Consider the following 18,713-nt stretch of genomic DNA (forward strand, 5'->3'; position numbering starts at 1 on the left):
CCTCACACTATATACAAAAATTAACTCACTCAGAATGGATCAATGACCTGACACTATGCTAAGTGAAAGAAGTCGGTCACAAAGGGCAAGTATTATGTGATTCAATTGTATGAAATGGCTGGAATAGGTAAATTCATGAAGACAGGTGAGACAGATGTAGAACGGTACTTGCCAGAGGACATGGGGAAGGAGGACTGGGGAGCAACTGCTCAATGGGTGTGGTGTTTCTTTTTGGTGTCATGAAAGCGTTTTGAAATTAGATAGAGGTGATGTTGCACAACGTTGTGAATGTACTAAATGCCACTGAATTGTTCACTTTAAAATGGTTAATTTTATATTATATGACTTTCATCTCAATTAAAGTAAATAAAATAACCCCAATACCATTTCCATACCTAAAAAACTAACAATAATTCCTTTAATATAGTCAGATATCCAGTCACTATTCAAATTTTCCTTATTTTTTTTTAAACAGATTACTTAAACTGGGATCCAAATAAGGTTTATACATTCTGAATGGTTCATACACTTTTAAGTCTCTTTTAATCTACAGATTCCTCCTCCTTCTCTCTCTCTTGTTCTTTTCAATATCTCTCTCCTTCTTCCAATTTTTTTCGTTAAAGAAACTTGAGGGGCCAGCCCCGGTGGCCTAGTGGTTAACTTCGACATGCTCTGTTTCAGCGGCCCAGGTTTGGTTCCCAGGGTCTTTCTCTAAGGGCCCCAGGGTCAGGACTAGGGTGAGGAAGAGAGACGCCCAGGTTGCAACGTGGAAGAAGCACCAGCTCTCAAGTGCTCATCCTGCACTTTCAGGAGCCTGGAAGTGAGGACTTGTACCACTCGTCTGTCCGTGCCCAAGCTGTGGTGGAAGTCACATACAAAAAGAGGAGATTGACAGCAGATGTTAGCTCAGGATGAATTTTCCGCAGCAAAAGAAAAGAAAAAGCATTAAAACACCTAGTTAAAAAAAAGTGGGGCCGGCCCGGTGACGCATTGGTTAAGTTCACACGTTCTGCTTAGGCAGCCCTGGGTTCTCTGGTCCAGATCCCGGGTGCAGACATGGCACCACTTGGCACGCCATGCTGTGGCAGGCCTCCCACATATAAAGTAGAGGAAGATGGGCACGGATATTAGCTCAGGGCCAGTCTGCCTCAGCAAAAAGAGGAGGATTGGCCGCAGATGTTAGCTCAGGGCTAATCTTCCTAAAAAGAAAAAAAAACAAAGAAACTGGGTTATTTGTCTTGTGGATTCTTAATTTTGCTGGCTGAATCTCTGTGGTGGTGTTGAACATATTCCTTTGCTGTGTTTTCTGTAATCTGATAATTAGACCTAGAAGCTTGGTAAGATTCTGTATTTTTGTTTTGTTTTATTTTGTCTTTTGTTCTCTGAAGGGGCAAGATCACTTCACAGGCACGTAACGTGTGGCCGTGTCTCTCTGGTGATGTGAGCAGCCGTGGCGATCGTGGACTGGATCCACTAAATCATTAGGAGCATGCAGAGTGCGGATGTTCCACCACTCACTCCGCGTTTACTAGCTGGAATCCTCCTAGACAAAGAAACTCCTCATGTTTAACTATCTGATTATGCAAAGGAACAGTTCATACAGGAAAGGCAGGACATATGCTTGATTTCCTCCTTTTTGTTAACCAGTTTTAAAAATAAAGGAGTGGGCTCTCCAGAATCTGCCAAAGCGATCATTTTTCCAGTGTCATTTTTAAGCTCATGAATTTGTGCACAGTTGATATTTTTCAATCCTTTGCGGTTATTATCTTTATTGAAGCTTGAGTTGGCTCATTTTTGGCCCGGGGAGCCTCTTCAAGCTGTCCTCTGCATCCTTTTGTCTTTGATGGCTCCCTTGCTGACAAGATGTCCCAGGCTCCTCTCATACATTTCCTGCCCTGGACTGGGATCAGCCATTTTTCCCACTAAGTCCTGGTTCTTTTTAGCCATTAATAGCATTTAGAGGCTATGATCTGGAAGGATCTCTTTTAAAAACATAACCCTACTGCCATTATCATACTTAGAAATTGAACAATCATTCCTTAAAATATGAATCCTATTTAAAATAATACCCCTCATGTGAAATTTCCAAGGGGTTTTCACTTAACTTGACTTTCACCTTCTATTCTCATGATCTATACTTCCAAAAACTTACCACGTGAGTCAATAATACCAACAATACGTGCCAGTCCCCATGTGAGGGACTTCACATAGCTCCCTCACTTATGCTTGCGACACACGAGGTAGGGAATCTTATCCCCATTTCATAGACAGGAGAACTGAGGCCTAGAAACATGAAACCGCTTGCTTATGAATAGAAGCTCATTCAGAATAGTATAGGTCACCTAATTCTGGGCCCTGCACTCTTTATTCTGCAGCACATGAGGAACGGGGCAGATATGGAAGGCAGTAAGGTATGCAAATATGTTTTGAGATCTTTAAAGTGCCGTTTAAGTGTATAGTATTTGTTAGAAGCCCCAGTTGCCTAATGGAGAAGTCACTGACCTCCTAAATTTACAGTATTTTTTGCTGGTTATTGTGACTAATGCTATCTTATTCTATATCTGACCAACACCTCAAAAAATAAATTTCCTTTGACTTGGATGTAGCTGGTTTACCTTTTTAAAAATTATTATTTTTATTGGAAATAACAAAATTTCACTTCCCAGCTTAGACAAAAATCTGTGTTTATTTTTGTCTTTTTTTTTATAGAGGACTTGAAAGTCAGGATCTCAGTGGAATCAATTTTAGGGATTTGCTGGAGAGAGTTGCAAGCTGTTTATCAAATACTCATTGATTTCTCCCCCATAGGAACTGCCAACTTAGGCAGAACAAAAAAGATTTTCTTTCTGCCTCCTTCCTGTCCTCCTGAACAGATAACCTTTGAAACAAAAATTCAGAAATAAATACACACATCCATGGTCCCCAAGGCTCTGAGATCACAATCTATAATTTTCTCTCTTGTTTGAGTTGCCCACAAAGTACTATCATTTACTTTATTTAACAAACACTTAGTATGAGGCACTATTCAAAGTACTTTACAAATGCTTGCTATTTAATCCTCTTACGAAACCCTCTGAGGGAGATACCGTCATTAGTCTCATTTTACAGATGAAGAAACTGAGGCACAGAGAAGTAACTTACCCCATGTGGTACAGTCAGTTAGTAAGGCGTGGGACTGGACTCTGAAGGCTGCGCCTACCCACCATGCTACACTGCCTCTCCAGCCCTGGGCCTCTCCGGCTGCAACATCCATGCCCACAGGACTGAAGACTGTGCTGGGAGCCCGTTTTCTATTGGTAAATGTACCTGCAAAAAAGTACTTTGAAGACCTAAGAATTATCCTGCTTGACTCAAGGTTTCAGACCAGATTTAACAGAACACGTCTGTCTTAGTTCTGGACCCCAGGGACCAGGAATTTGAAATGATGTGCTTTATTTTTCCCTAATCAAGTTTGAGCTTCACAAAGGAAACAGAAATCTTGTTTGCAGGGGTAGATTCTGCTTGAGGCAAGACCCTCAGATGTACATCCAACATCTGGATGAAAAGTCAGTTACGGTCCAGGTGTTTAGCCAGGTTTCCATGGCAGCAGCCAGCTGAATGTCTGTGTCTGAATCTTTCACTTTTAATACAGCTTTAACAATAACCATCATGATGATAATTATAATAACATCAGCAATCGTAATCGTAATGGCCAACATTTATCCAGGGCTTTCCAGGGTCAGGGACAGTGCGAAGAGCTCCACGGGTCTAATGTTTCATGCTCACAATAAAACCACGAGGCAGCAGCAGTGCTCACGTGCATTTTACAGGTGAGAAAACTGAGGTGTGGAGAAGTCAGGTAACTTGCTTAAAGCCACAGAGAGTAGCAGAGCTGGGATTTGAAACCAGTTTGTTTGACCAGGGCCTGAGTTAGTTTTCTAAACTGCCTCTCACATTATGGAATCATGGGCTTAACTCAAAGCCCTCATCAAAGCACATGGAGATTCAGTTAAGATTACTCTTTAGTTCTCCTTCCTTTATTTGTTCACGGACCGAATACTTCCTGAGTGGTTATTCTGTACTAGGCTGTAGCCAATAAATGGGGAACATAACACATTCCCTGCTTCCTGGGACTAAAAAGAGCCTATAAAAGGAGAGAGATGGGCCTTTACAGGGAGATTAAGAAGGATTAAAACAAAGCAAATACCTTGGTGCCTGGAGAGCCCATAGGAGGGGCACCTCCTCTTGTTTAGGATTCAGGGAAGGCTTCCCGGAGGAAGCAACATCTAAACTGGGACAAAAAAGAACAAACCAGAATTTAGTAGGAAACGTTGGAGATAGGAAAAGGGACATTCTGGACTTAGAGAAGAGCATTTGCCCAAATGTGAGACAAAATCAGACACTTTCAGAGAAATGTAAGAAATTTAGTATGATCTGAATGAAGGGTGAAGGGAAGACAATAAGAGATGAAATTGGAAAGTTAAAGACTGATTATTTAGGGGCTTGTGTGCTCTGTATGAGTTTATGCCTGGTTCCCAGAGTGGTGGGGACCCTTCCAAAGTGGGTTCTGTCTTTGGATTCTCACGAGCTGTCAGTAACAGAGGTCAGACTTTTCCAACTCACTTATGAGGATGTGCGGCCAACAGTTGGATGGACTGTTTGACAAGGAGGCCACCTGGGAGAGTCAGAATGGCTGGTGATGATAATGACAGCACCTGAGGACTTGTCAGGGATTTCTAAATTCCCTACAGCTGCTCAGAAGCGGGCTGATGTTCCAAGGCGGGGAACCATTCGTGATATCGTTCTAAAGATGCCTCTCTAGAAAATGAAGATTACTCTCCCAGCACGTCAGAGCAGTGCCTGGAACACAGAGTAGAGATTGGGAAATCAGGTGAGCCTCACAGGCAGATCGTAAGCTGGTGTCTTCATGGGCATCTAGTTTATTCTTCTGCTGTGAAAGCAAACAGTTTACTTCTTGGGAATTTCTGCACTTTCATAGAAGTGAAGAGTTTGGCCTTTGGATTCAAGACATGTCTCAGTCCAAACCTGGACTTCGTTGTTTATTTGCTGAGGGCCTTGGGGCCAGTTAAGACACTCTCTGTGCCCAGGTTTCCGGGTCTCTAAAATGAGGACAGTAAGAGTAGCTATGCTTTATGGCATTTGGAACTATTAGGTCGATGAGGTCAGACATGCAGAGAAAGTGCTCACCACTGTGCTTGGCACGTAACACTCGATAAATGACAGTGAGCATTAACGTTTCAGATTCACTCTCCTTAAGATCTGAATGACAAATAACTCTCAAAGGTATGTGCCTTTAAAACCTGGATGAATAAAGCTGAAGGACTGGATTAGTAATGGTGGAATTTCAGACAGAGAAGAAGAATTAGGACCAGAAAAGGGTTGAACCATCCTTGGAGGAGGACTCAGGAGACACCTGCAAGCTCCTCATAGCATATCTGGCAATTGTCTTCCTCTCTCCTTCTCTCTTTTTAACTTTATATTTGGAAATAATTTCAAACTTACAGAAAATTAAATATACCAATTAGATTCATTTGTTGTTAACGTTTTGACTCATTTACCTTTTTCTCTGTATGCACACACACACACACACACACACATGCATGCACTCACACACACAATTTTTTTCCTGAACCATATGAAGAAGTTGCATATACCACGGCCTTTTACCTCTGAATACTTTATTGTATGTTTCCTAAGGATGAAGATATTCTCTTACATAATCACAGCAGAGTCACCAACATCGTAAATTCGAGATTGATACAACACTTTTATCTAATCTACAATCTACATTCCAATTTTGTCAGTGGACCGCAAAAGGCCCTTTATAGCATTTTTCCCTTCAGTTCAGTTTCCCGTCTAGAATCAGACTTCACGTTTAGTTTTCATATCTCTTTGGTCTCTTTTAATATAGAATATTTCCACCTTTCCCTCTCTTGACATCAGTTTCTGTTTCTGGGAAAAAAAAAAAAAGGACATCCAACAATCTGGGTTTGCATCCTGGCTTAACACTTAGGAGCTGAGTGACTCCAGGCAAGCTACCTCACCTGCCTGAGTCTCCATCTTCTCATCTGCTAGACAGAATAGTAATAATACATGGTGAGAATTCAGTGAAATGATGCATGACCCTAAGGCATCTAACAAGGAGCCTGGGACCTAGCAAATGACCAATACATTTTATTAATGTAATTAATGTAATGCAATCAGTAATGTGTTTATAATTAATGATATTAGTCATGGCTCTGCCACTTCCTTGCTGTGTGACCTTGAGCAAGTTGCTTTGCCTCTCAGAGACCCAATGTCATGGACTGTAAAATCGGGGTGTAATACCTTCTTCTTGGGATTGAAGGAGACAACCCAGGCGAAACATCCAGCTCAGGGCTGGGCCACAGAGGTGTTCAGTTAGTGCCAGCTCCCTTTCCCCTTGCAAATGCCGACTAGCCTCTATCGGGTAAAGCCTGCTGCTTCCATTTCCCCTATCAGCATCCCTTTCATGCAGAATTCTCAAAAGGCAGAGACAGACTTTGTGGAAATTGATTCCAGGGGCAGAGCCCATACAGCAGGTACAATACTCTGAGAAGTTCTGCATCCCCGGAGACAGCGGCTGTGTGAAGGAGACACCGGAGACCTCGCTCTCCCCACTGAGGCTTTTCACCAGGTATGTTTTGGAATCATCTTTTCTCTGTTGGTCAAACAAACCGCCGTGGTGGGTGTGGTGGGTGTGGTGGGGCGAGCGCTGGTGGTGCTGGCAGAGTGATTGTGATTCACTGTTGATGGAAATTAGAGACTGTGGATCCCATGACCTTCCTGTCATTGTGGAAACTGACGTGGTGACTGCCCCAAACAGAGCCCTCCAGGACTGCCTGGAAGGCCCTGGTCTTCCTAGGGCTGGCTCCTTCCCAGCAGTCAGGGCTCAGCTCAGTGTCACCTCCTCTGGGCAGCCTTCTCTGGCCTCTGCATCTAATGGTGACTCTCCCCTCCCCCCGCCCCCGATACCACACACCCTATTTTATCGTCTTCTTGACACTTAGCATGATCTGAGAGCTGGTCTGGTTCGTCTGTTTACCTGATTCTTCTCTGTTTCCCCACTAGGATGTAAGCCCCAGATATCAGGGAACAAATCTGTGTTGCTCTCCATTGAATCCCCAGCCAATGACATGGTGGTCACCAGTTTCATTGGTCACCAATATTTTTTGCCTGAGTAAATGAGTCCTCTCATGCTCTGACCTCTCTGTGATGATGGGGCTCAGGGAAGGCAAACTGATGGAGTCCACCATGCCTTGGACTGTGTCCTGACTTTAGAGGCACATAGTAGGAGCTGTGACAGGAGGGGATCTGCGATGGATAGGTTAGGACTGAATTAGGAGGATCGTGGCCTTTGAGCTCTGGGAGCAGGGAGACAAACTTCCTCTGTGGGATGTGATTTCCTGTTTTCCTTCTTTAATCGAGTCAGTTGTCTGGATCCCTCCAGCCCATCCTGGATGCAGAAACCCCGGGGACAGCCAAGAATTCCTTTCTCAACCATCTCCTCAGACGTAGCGGACGTTCCTTGTCCAAAGGAGCTACAAGTAAAAAAAATATGAATTTGTGGGTGCAAAACGAGGTTACTGACTTGGTTGCTGAAACTCATGAAACTCACCTAACACGCAGGGTGATGTGGAGGGCCGTGTCTGGGAGACGCATAAGCACTGTGCCTTCGAGCCCTCATTTTATCCTCTTCAGGATGCGGAATCAGGCTTGGGGTTTGAATCCCGGTCAAACCACATAATATCTGTGTGACTTGGGCAAATGCTTTTCCTCTCTTGAGCATCATTTTCCTCATCTGTGAGTAGGAACGGTAATGCCTGCCTCCCCTGTGAGGACTGAGTGATCTACTGTGTTGGGGTATCTAGGGCACAAGGGCTTTCCTGATGTGGGGGGTCAGGCAGGTTAGGGTAGAGTTCTGGCCCTGGGCCTCTGAGTCAGACAGACCTGAATTTGTGTCTCAGCTCTCCCTCTTACAAGCTGGGTGACTGTGATCATGTTCTTCATTTTTCTCAAGCCTCTGTTTTCTCATCTGTAAAGTGACTACAACAATATCTGCATGTTTCTTAGGGCTATTGGGAGAATCAGCTAGGATGTAGTTTTTACACAAAATTTAGGTAATTATTACTGTTTAAATCCTTATAAATTTAAATACTGCCCTCTCAGACAGAAATGAAACTCTCCCTGTGACCAGGTCTAATATGACACTCAAATTCCTAAATGCAAGAAGGAATTTATTATTCAACCAAATCCACGGGAATAACTGGTCTCATTGGTTACCTGTACACTGTGCCAGAAAAGGGTTGATGGCGTGACCTTCAACATTTGCGTATGCGTGTGGGGGATAATGTCATAGGGGTACATCCTAGAGAAGGATGGGAGTCACCACCTCCTGTCTTCACTGCCTCTCCTCTGTACCACTTCCTCTTGCTCAGAGCAACACCTCTCATCCATTTACTCATGCTCTCTCATGTCTCCCTTTAGTTCCTCAGGAAGCCAAGTCAGCGACACCTCAGACATCTTATCCTAAGATGTGCTAATCGGGAATGGCCTGCCCCAAAAGGCCTCTCCTTTCCAAATAAATCTATATCGTGGGTGAGGTGGGTAGGTTGTGGCCCAGAGAGGCAGGCTAGAAGTGACCTTCTCTAGCTCAGCTCCACAGGTTTGTTTGCAAGAACACAGACACACGAGTGGCCACCGACAATATGTGTTCCGACATCATATATGGGGCATATTTTGCTCAGAAACATGCCCTGTTAGTTGTTGAAACCTTTTTTGCATTCCCTGAAACAAATGACACTACGGCGTATTTTCTTTTGGGGGGCAGTAAATAAAAGTCTTTTGTGTTGACAATGATAATATTATATTCTACAATCTATTTGCATTTCTCTATTCTGCTGATTTTATTGCTTGGTATAAATCCCCGGGCTGAGGCACATTAAGCTTCACTCAGTGAGAAACAGTGCATTTTATCGTAGGGCAGACTGCTACGTGCCGAAGATGGCACCTGCAGACATTGGTTTTTGCCCAGTGCATAGGGGAGATGCATAGGGAGAAAAAATGTGTACGTGTGTGTGCAGGTTTTGGTGGGAGCACACAAAGCCTGGAAGGATTTTCTTTGGATCCACGATCAAAATGGATTTCCAAGAAGGAGATGGTCTGAGCACACGCCTCTTTCATGTGCTACATATGGCCTCATCCTGCCAGTCAGGGCCTCAGGGAAGTGCTCGGCACCTGCTTCAGCTCTGGCCGGAGGTTTTTGGCCCATGTGGTGAGCAGAAAACTGAAATGAGGACAGAGAAGCATCTCAGAGACTCGCAGAGGAGATGAGTCTCTCACCACCTTCCTGAAGGTCTCCTGAATACTTCTGAGCATAAGAGCATCTTCTCTCAACAGGCAAGTCAGTAGTTGCTGAGACAAACCAGAAGACAAGCTTGAGCCAGGGTTAATATTAACTGTTTTTTTTTTGTGAGATTTAAAAATTTTTTTTCCTTTTTCTCCCCAAAGTTCCCTGGTACATAGTTGTGTATTTTTAGTTGTGGGTCCTTCTTGTTGTGGCATGTGAGATGCCGCCTGATGAGTGGTGCCGTGTCTGCGCCAAGATTTCGAACTGGCGGAACCCTGGGCCGCCAAAGCAGAGTGCACACACTTAACCACTCGGCCACAGGGCCGGCCCCCTAATATTAACTATTGACCCCACTGAGCACTGACTGTGTGCCATGCGTTGTGCTAAGCACTCTCTCATTTAATCCTTATAACACACCTAGGAGGTAGGTGCTACTATTACCCCATTTTACAGATGGGGAACTGAGGCCCGAAGTTCCACAGCCGGTAACTTGCAGAGTAGGAATTCAATGCCTGGGCAGCCTGGTGCCAGCCACAGTTATTCACGGCAGGAGAAGATATGCTGTCTGAGTTTGCCTAGAAAAACCATCAGCAGTGGTCACAAAACCACTCGGGTGGCCTTGACCGGCAGGAATAAAAACATAGAGAAAGAATGAGTGAGTAGTGGTTTTGATAGGGTAGTTGTGTCTGTTTGGTGGTCTGGCAAGTGTTAATTTACTATGTCTTTCTATTTCAATCAAAGCTGACTTCTTTTTTTCTTTGGTAGTAAAGTTTCCTGGGAGTAAGAAGTGGGAGATTTCTGGGCAGATCTATCTAAGAGTCTGGCTCTACTAAAGGGTTTGCTTGTAACTTCACCCGAAATTCCTTGGAAGGGCACACAGCCCCTGCTTCAGCTCTGTTCCAAAGAAAACCCCAAACATAGTGGTTTCTGGGTCACTAGAATGGTTAGGTTAAGCGAATGGGTCTTCTAAACAGCCAACTTTTAATGGAAAAGTTCTGTGGCTTGGATTATTAAAGTCATAAAATTCTTATTTAATTGTACTTCAAGCCCATTTATCTTTTTTGAGTCTAAGGAAGATTCACTCAGTCAGAAGGGGTAGACGGAAGGGGATTAATCAAGGATTTCTCTTTTTTTCCCTTTTAACTTGGCCTGGGAATCATTTGAATGACTGTTTTCAAATTGAGCTTTCAAGTGGTATGGTATTTGTGAGTGAAATTGCCCCTTTTCTTTTCAAGGTAATTGAATCCCATTTTTCCCTTTCCATTTCCCTCTAGAAAAATCAAAATGTTTTCAGAACTTAGCTTCTCCGTGGGCGATTTTATATGGTGGGAGCTTTAGTATCATAGAGAGACGGGTCTGCAACGACATTCAGGGCAGGGGCCGGCAGGGCCACCCTCTTCGGCTGAACCAACCCCACCAGCCAGCCTTGGGGAGCGTGTTGATTTCACTGTGTTTGCACTCGAAACACCAAAGGAATGTCCGCATCTAGTCCTTGGGCTAGGGCTGGGGCACAGGAGTTCTGGAATTCTGGCCAGAATTTTGTTGTCTGTAGAGCAGCTGAGGCACAACATTACTCAGAGGCAAAGCCTGGAACCATGTGTTAAATCGGCTTAGATCGGGGCCTCTGAAGGTGTTGAACAAATGAGAGCTCTTTTAGGAGCACTTGGAGAGGACATTAAATGACATTGAATCACAAAGTGACATAACAATTATCTTTCCAGCTCTCTTCCAATACCTCTGATGAGCTCAAGGACAGAGCTTCAGTTTGATGTTCTACGCCTTTAACATTTTTTTCATCTCTGTTTTTTAAATAAGGAAAGACCAGATCTGAGTCTTTGGCCTTTAGAAGGTAGTAGTTTCTGGTTTGGATCGTTTTGTTTCTATGATAATCTTTGATTCATGGCAATTTTAAAGGCAGGATATAAAGTTTCATTTTAAAACAAACGGGTTTAAGATGCTTTTCACTATTAAGTAAACGATCGTGTTTGTGGATGTGGCAAAACTCACCCGCGTGGCATGTGAACCCTGAAGTTTGGGGTGCACTGGATTAAGTGGCCTGGCAGCGAATGAAAGGAGGTTGGTTTCTCCCAGACTCATGGGTGTTGACGTTTCCTGGAGGGCTGTGTTCTAACAGCAGGGGCACCCACGTAGAGATCAGAGCCAATTCCAGTCTTCCGTCTGCTCTCACTAGCTGTGCTCCTCCGCTCCCCTGAGCTTCAGTTTTCTCACCTGCAAAATGGGTATTACGGGCAGCTGGAGGAAAGCGAGTGAGCTTCAGTTCCTAAGACAGCCTGTTAGTCACCGGAGAAGCAGAAGAACACAAACTTGAATGCAAACTTGACCCCCGGGCCGAGCCTCGGGAGGGGCAGGTTCCCCAGCTCCGGGTCAGGCATCTTCTCTTTTCTTCCTGCCCCGTTCTGAGTTTGCCACGGGGGGAGGGAGAGTGGCACATCATTCATATCCCCTGCAGCCCAGTGAAGAAACGTGCTCCTGAGACCAGAAAATCAAAACAAACCCATCCGGCCGAGATGGCTCAGCAGCAGGAAAGTCAAAGTTTTGTGCACAGGCAGGCTTTCTCCTTCTCATGCTGCAAATCTTGAGCAATTGGAGGCAGCCTCCGAATTAAGCTTAATTAAAATTCACTCTTAATTAGGCCATTACTTAACATCAGCTCTATGTACTGAAGCTGTGTAATCACCATTAAGCCCCAGAAATGGAATTAGGAAGCACAGAATGCGAAAGCTAAACACGAATGGGCCCAGTGCCATTGGGGACAGCAACAGGACTTCTCGAATCAACAGAATTTTCAAATAGCTGAGGACCAATGATGCGCTGAGAACCCAGTGGCCATCAGGACAATGAACTCATCAGGAAGAGGATGTGTGATAAACGGAACCCGGGAAGGCAAAGCTTGGGTGGTGTTGCAGGTGAGAGGATGGGGCAGCATCAGGCAGAAGGGCCAACGGGTGTTGGGGGGACCAGGGGCCCTCCCGGGCAGGAGGCCCAAGGCTGGGCCCCGAACTTGCAGGTGATGAGGGCAAGTCTGCTCTAGACCCTGTTTCCGCTGCTGCAAAACCAGGGTGGAGGGCAGCTGTTTCCTGAACAAGGATGTCTCTAATGACTCTGTGAACTCATGCGGACTCTCTCCAGGGCATCTCCTGGCAGCAAAGTCAGGATTGGTGTCGTCTGCTTGTAGCCCCAGAGGGGGACATGTGGGGTTACTTCTGCAGTTGTTGGCACCACTGCTGTGGTTGGTGGTGGGTCGGTTTTTAACAGCAGAAGGAAGGGTGAAGTGACAGGGGCGTCTCCTGCTTCTACACGGGTAAGCAGGTAGAGATTAGCAGTGGGACTGAGTGAGATGATCAGAGTGTGACTCTCGATGTGTCAATTACCGGCCCAGTGGTCCACGGCAGCCTTTGCTTCACTTCCCAGTTTCTTCATCTACAATGTGAGAACTATAATAGTAGACATCTCAAAGACTATTCTGAGAATTATACAGCCAAAGCACTTATCACACAGTGCCTGACACATAACGACTAATTTTATACTGAGAACTTACTATGTGTCTAGCCCTATTCTGCTTTTTACATAAAAGCTGATTTTACTGTCACAGTTGCCCTATGAATAAGTATTATTATTTTCTCCGACTTATAGATAAGGCATCTGAGGCTCAGTGAGGTTAAGTAACTTGCCCAAGGTCACACAGCAAGTAAGTGGCAAACAGTAAGGGCCGTACAAATGATATTTATTATTACAAAGGTATTATCTGTCTATCTGTTTGATCTGTTAGTCAGACCTATAGATAACATATGTCCTGAAGTTATACATAAGTCCCAAGGGAGGTCACTCACCCATGCTTGTCCCCAGGTCCCAAGCCTGTGCCTCTGACATGCCAGTGTAGGCCAGGCATTTGGGTTCAGAGAGGAAGGAGCTGTTGCATGCTGATTCCAGAGCCGTGGAGTTGGAGGACGGAGACAAAGCAAGAGACAGCCCCATCCCTTGTCTGTTTTCTGACTTGGCATTTCAGTTTTCCTTGCTCGGGAGTCCCTGGGAATTACCCTCAGAGGTGGGGAGGGGATGTCTAGGCACCTGCAGCTGACAAACAGCTGTTTCCTTCCCTCAAGCCCCTAAATGTTTGGAGGCTGCCTCATTCCTCCTATGCCACATATATGAGTGCCAGCTGTGTGCCTGGCACTGATGCATTATCTCATTTGGTTTTTATCAAAGCCCCGCAGGTCAGGAATTATCACTCCCGTTCTGTAGATGGGGAAACCGAGACGCGGAGAAGCAAAGCAATTGGCTCATTGGCCAACGTGAAGAACAGCCTTTGACCCTCAAGTTGGGTTTTTAATTCACTCCACCAAACACCATGCAGTCCCAGAGATGCTGTCCAGGCTGGGGTGCCTGCGGGGATGGAGTGGGTGAAATAGCCAAGTCAGGCCAGCAGGAAGGACCTCTCCATGCTCAGATTTAGAACCAGAAGTGCTTTTGGTGCTGGAAAGGTCCTGCACTTCATGTTTCCCAAACAGCCTCAGGCCCATGCAGTGATTCCCTTCAATGCCAAGCACCCTGCTTGCATGCATCCAGCAGTGGGGAAATCACTACTTACTGAGTTAAATTCTTCACTTTGGGATGACAGTGTAGAGCAGAAGGGAAATTTGGCCTAAACCTAATATTCAGGAAGGTCTTCCAACTCAGACTTGATATCATCTCTCTGAGTTGTACACATAGTATGCAAACAGCGTTCATCTATTAAATGCAAATACTTCAATCACATCACATTTTCTGCAACTCTGTGTTAGCATTTCCTCATTTTTTAATATTCCAGGAACCTGAATTGAAAAAGAAAACAGGATTTGGCCTGGTCCAGGGTGCATGTCTAGGAGGCCCCAGAATTAGCAAGGACATCCCTTGCTGAGCTCTAATCTGTGCATTTTCAGTGTTTCTGCTCCCTGGGGCAGGTCCAGAGAGGCCTGGTTCAGTTAGGGCCTCTTGTGTCCCTGCTGTCCTCAACTCGGGGGTGTGGGAAGTGGAGGGAGGTCCAGCTCTGATAAGGCAAGGTTCAAGTTTACTGCCCAGGACCAACATTATACAGCCACAGACCCCGCTGTTTTTGAGATGAGGGTAAATGCTAGAGGATAGGGAGGCTGGAGGTCAACCCAGGTTTCTCAGAATTCTAGAGGCCCTGCTTTGCAAGGAATGGTAGCAATTTCCCTGTGCACACACCAAGTTGCCCCACCACACAGTTCCGGGAGGACCCTTCACATGGTGCTCCATGTAAATGTCTCCCTATGGGGTTGTGCTACATGGAGGCCCTGATGCAAACTCCGGTCCCAGAAAATACCCCAGAGGGAGCTAATGTCACATCAGGCGGCTGAACCCTAAATTACAAAGGTGTTTGCACACACTGACTCATGAGGAGGCCACTGTCCCTCTCCAGCTGTGACCTCTTTGTCCCTTATCCCAAGAGCATTTGCCTCTATTTACACTAAATAGACTCAGCGCCATTTGCTGGTTCCTGTATTTGGGGCAAGCCAAGCTGGAGGCCCCCACAGCCGGTCTGAGCAGGTAGCTGTCTGGTGGTGGTCACGCGGCAGGTCCTGCTCTTCCGACAAAGTTTAGCAAACACCTTATCTCCCACAAAGCAGGTGAGGTAATGTTTATGAAAGATCACACTGTCCCCTTCCACCAAGCTGTGGGGGTGCCAATGTGACCAACCCATGCCTGTGGGTGGACTCCCCTCAGCCACTTTCTCTCCTCCCTTCATTTGGGTGGAAAACCACATTGATATGCTTTCTTACTGTAGGTCTTGGGCGAGCAAGACTCTCCATCAACCTTCCCATTGGCCTTTGTGTCTCCACTTTCCACATTTTCAGCCCCCTTCAGAGGTGTTATGGGCCTCATTTTACATATAAGGAAACTGAGGGACAGAGAAGTAAGGTATCTTGGCCAAAGTTAAAAAGTTGATTGGTGACTGGGCTGGGGACCCAGGGTCCTATCGCCTAAAGTTCCTTCTGAACTGCTTTATTTGTGATAATCATTCATTTAAAGATTCCTGAGTTTTGATATGGATGGATGGATGCATGGGTGATGGATGAATGGATGGATGGAGGAGCTAGCTATGTGGATGGATTGATGGATGAGTAGCTGGATGTATAGACAGAAAAAGATAACTGGACAAGTGAATAGGTAGATAAATAGAGATATGATAGTGAAAGTGTAGACAGTTTTCAAAGGAAACAAGAAACTTTGGAAATAGTTGCCTCTGGAAAGGGAATGGGGAGTGTGGGTGAGAGAGATGATTTTTTTGCTTTTTCTTTGCTCCCTTTGAACTATTGGAATGTTTTTCATGCGCACATAGTAGTTTCAAATTTTTCCTTTTCTACTATTTTGGCCTCTCTGTCCCTGTGCGTTTATCCACAGGGGAGATCAGAAGCTGAGACACTCTGGAAAAGTTGTAAGAGGTTCCTACGGGGAATCTACAAAGTCATTTCCTTGTCAGAAACCTGCTCCTGCAGAGGAATCAAGTCCATCAGCTTTCTCCGATCCGCGGGTGGCTCAGGTTCCTACTGACAAGAACAGGGGAAGGTGGGAGACAGCCTTTGGCGTCTGAGAGCCCACGTGGCTGCCCAGGTTACCTCCGCCCCTATTCAGTGACCAGAGGGCCCGTGAGCAGACGTTTATTTCACGGGTGCTTACAATGTAACTCGTTGAAAACCACCTAAGTGCCCAGCAGCTTGGAACCGGTGACACGATTTTCAGTTCAGCCATACAATGGGCTATCATGCAATCAGTAAGAATAAATTAAAAATCCTATACTTTCCATGTTTAGCGTTAGATTAAAACTGAGCAAACACCTCCACCTCACGCATGTGGGTTCGCGTGTTGCAGACGGGTTCCTCCGCTGATCTGAACCTTAGCCAGGGCTGGGGCCACCGTTGTGTGGTGAGGGCGCCTCAGGATAGAGTGCGGAGAAGTCGAGTCAAAATAGGCCGAAGATCTTAACAGGAATTATCTCATTGTGATATTTTGAGTAACCTGTATTATTTTTCAGGGTTTTTTCCCCTCATTTCCAATGTGCAAATATACTTTTTTTATTGTTAAAAAATAAACATTTATAAAGAATAGTCTCTTAGATAAAGAGCAATAACAATCTCTGTACAGGTGGATTGGAAGGAAATAAGGCAAAATGATACCTTTAGGGGGTTAGATCATAAATTATTTTTTTCTCTTTATCTTTACGGTTTTCTGAATTTTCTGCATTTGATATATTTATTTTTATAATGGAATATTCATATTCAAGATGACTTCTTTTTTTTCTTTTTAATGGGTGGAGAGGGAAGGAGATGTTGAAAAAGCGAGAGCTTCAGGCTCTCCAAAGCCTGTTCCTGTTAATTGGTTGGAATTTCATGAGCCCCTAAAATGTGCAAGTCACTGGGCCGGAGGATACAGAGGTGAAGGAGACGCAAATGCTTTAATCAAAGAAATCACAGTCCATTTGAGAAGATAAGACCCTTCGTGACACAGATGCAAGGTTTTATCCTGGAGGTTAGGCTTTCAAGAGTAATAATCACAATTACACGAGGACATGCAGAGGAGCAGGAGCTCCAGCTTTGAGACCACCTCACCTAGGGAGAAACTCATCTCCATTTCTTAACCACTTCCGATCTGAGCCTCATTTCCTCTTCTGTAAATGTAACGTACCTTGTGGGCTTGTTGGGAGATTCAACAGAGACTGCAGGCAAAGGGCTGGGCAAGGTGCTTTGCAAACCATCTGTCCTCAGCGTGGATCCCCGTTGTCATCATTCTGGCTGTCGTGTGCCAGGCCTGCTGTCTGGAAGACAGGCTTCCACGATATGGCAGAATTGGGATATGAACCCACATTTATCTCATCTTAAAGCCAGTGATCTTACCAACCAGCCACTGAATATCCCCCCTAAGCTCAACCTAAATTTCTTCTAAACCTCACCTCCTGGTCTGGACAGAAGAAAACCTAAATTTTCATGAAAACGTCAAAGGAGAAATGAATGTTTCAAAGAACACAAGAGGAAGATAGAAATATCCCTTCATGCAGGATCTCACATCTCTTTCCTCCATTCTGCAGTTCGTGTCTCTTAGTGCAGGAGGTTTCTTCTGCAGCCGTGGAGGTGACACAGCCCGGCAGGCCGAGTCCCTCACTGTGAGTGTGACACAGGGGCTGGTTTGCCCTGGCTGGAGGGAAGAGGGGCATGAACGGAGAGCATAGGGAAGGGCCAGTGGCCTCTGGGAGAGCCCCAAGGAGCTTGACCACCAAAGCCAAGAGGTGTGCGCCAACAACGGCCCACACACTGAGGTCATAAGAGAACAGAGAGGCTCGGCAAGGCGAACAAGGAGAATTGAAGCCGAGGGGAAATTCTGTTTATGGACCTCCATGTGATTCAGAACCTGGTTAACTCCTTGGGAGAGACTTAATTTTGATAGTTTCTCCCTCTGGTCAACTGTCTTTTTATGGGATCTATGTAAACCCAACTATAGCTCATCCTACCTCATTCTCTTCTATTCCATCCACCCTAGTCTTTGCCAGACACTGTGCTTGGTAGGGGAGAGCAGATAAGGACACGGGAGCACCCGAGGACCGTGCATTGGAGTAAGGGAGAAATGAGGTAAATGCATCAGGTGATAAGTGCAATCCTAGAGGCAGGTGCGACATGGTGGCTAACAGGGCGAGGTGGGCAGAAAAGGATTCCCAGGGGAGCAGGTACTGAGTGGGTCTTCAAGGATGTTGTGAGCAGTCTCCCAGTGGACCTGAGAGAGGAAGGCGATTCCAGGCATGGACACGAGAATGAAGGATGTGCCCGATGGACTGCAGCATCCAGATTGCAGATGTGCACAGAGGAGATAGGGGACAAAAAGGCTACAGCACAGGTGGGGCAGACCCCAGAGGGCCTTGGCTGACCTGAAGAGGGCCCTGTAATGAGGGTCCCAGCAAGGAGAAGTGTGGGGCCTGATTTTTCCCTGGCTGCAGGTAACCTGTGGACTCAGGACCAGGGACCACATCAGGCAACATGGAGATACGGCCCTGCTACCTTCTGTATCCCGTCTTCAGTTGGGCGGAAGAAATCCAAAATTTATCATTTATATCAGATGACTTTGGCCAAAGTGCCCCTCAGGGCCTGACCCTGCTCACTCATCTCCTACCACCTCCCTCCTCTGCCTCCTGCTCCAGCCTCATTGCCCTCATTTCAGTGGTCCTCACTATCCCCTTCCACCACATGCCCTTAACACATGCTGTGCCCTCTGCCCAAGTCATCTCTGCTGGTTCGTGTCCACTCACCCTCCTGAGCTCAGGTCAATGTTGCCTCCTTGG

At 45.7% G+C, this 18,713-nt stretch overlaps 1 long non-coding RNA gene across 1 annotated transcript in view; it reads left to right on the plus strand.

The window, feature by feature from the left end:
- Positions 1 to 5,854: 5,854 nt before the first annotated feature.
- Positions 5,855 to 18,713, plus strand: part of LOC139046136 (uncharacterized) — a 44,173-nt gene continuing 31,314 nt past the window's right edge. The window contains exon 1 of the long non-coding RNA XR_011505730.1: positions 5,855 to 6,655. This is a non-coding gene — a long non-coding RNA (uncharacterized lncRNA). The remainder of the gene's footprint in view (positions 6,656 to 18,713) is intronic.

This window comes from Equus asinus, chromosome 9 (assembly GCF_041296235.1).
Source record: "Equus asinus isolate D_3611 breed Donkey chromosome 9, EquAss-T2T_v2, whole genome shotgun sequence".
Classification (NCBI taxonomy): Eukaryota; Metazoa; Chordata; class Mammalia; order Perissodactyla; family Equidae; genus Equus; species Equus asinus.